The sequence below is a fragment of the Falco cherrug genome, chromosome 2 (assembly GCF_023634085.1).
Source record: "Falco cherrug isolate bFalChe1 chromosome 2, bFalChe1.pri, whole genome shotgun sequence".
Lineage (NCBI taxonomy): Eukaryota > Metazoa > Chordata > Aves > Falconiformes > Falconidae > Falco > Falco cherrug.
Genome location: NC_073698.1, coordinates 84,033,121 through 84,033,584, shown reverse-complemented (window position 1 = coordinate 84,033,584; position 464 = coordinate 84,033,121).

Sequence of the window (464 nt, the reverse complement as noted above, 5' to 3'; positions counted from 1 at the left end):
TTTTAAAAAAGCATTAAAACCAGTAGCATAGAAAAAAAAGGAAAAAAGTGCAAAAAGCCTTGAAAAAAGCTGCCATTTAGTACACCACAGTCTCCCGTTCAGCCATCACCTGCTTAGCGACTTTTAAACCCTGCAGCCAAGCCCTGTGATAGCTCCTACACAGCATGAGACCTTATTGACAGGTTCTTAACAGTCACAGAAGAAAGTGGTGGTCTCCTCCTGCAATTTCAAATTTGTGCAGCCAGCTGGTTGCATGCAGCATATTTTACATGTCAGCTTGCTAGACAGGATATGTTCTCCCTTTACACCACTTTTAAATCTTATCCAAGCACCCCATGTGACTTCAAAAGGACAGCTTACCAGTTTCCTATTTATTAATACCAGTTTCTGGCAAAGATTAGCTTGGTGGGGAATTTTCCAGTTCTTTCCCTCAGAAGAGCCATATTTAAATCCACATAATTCTG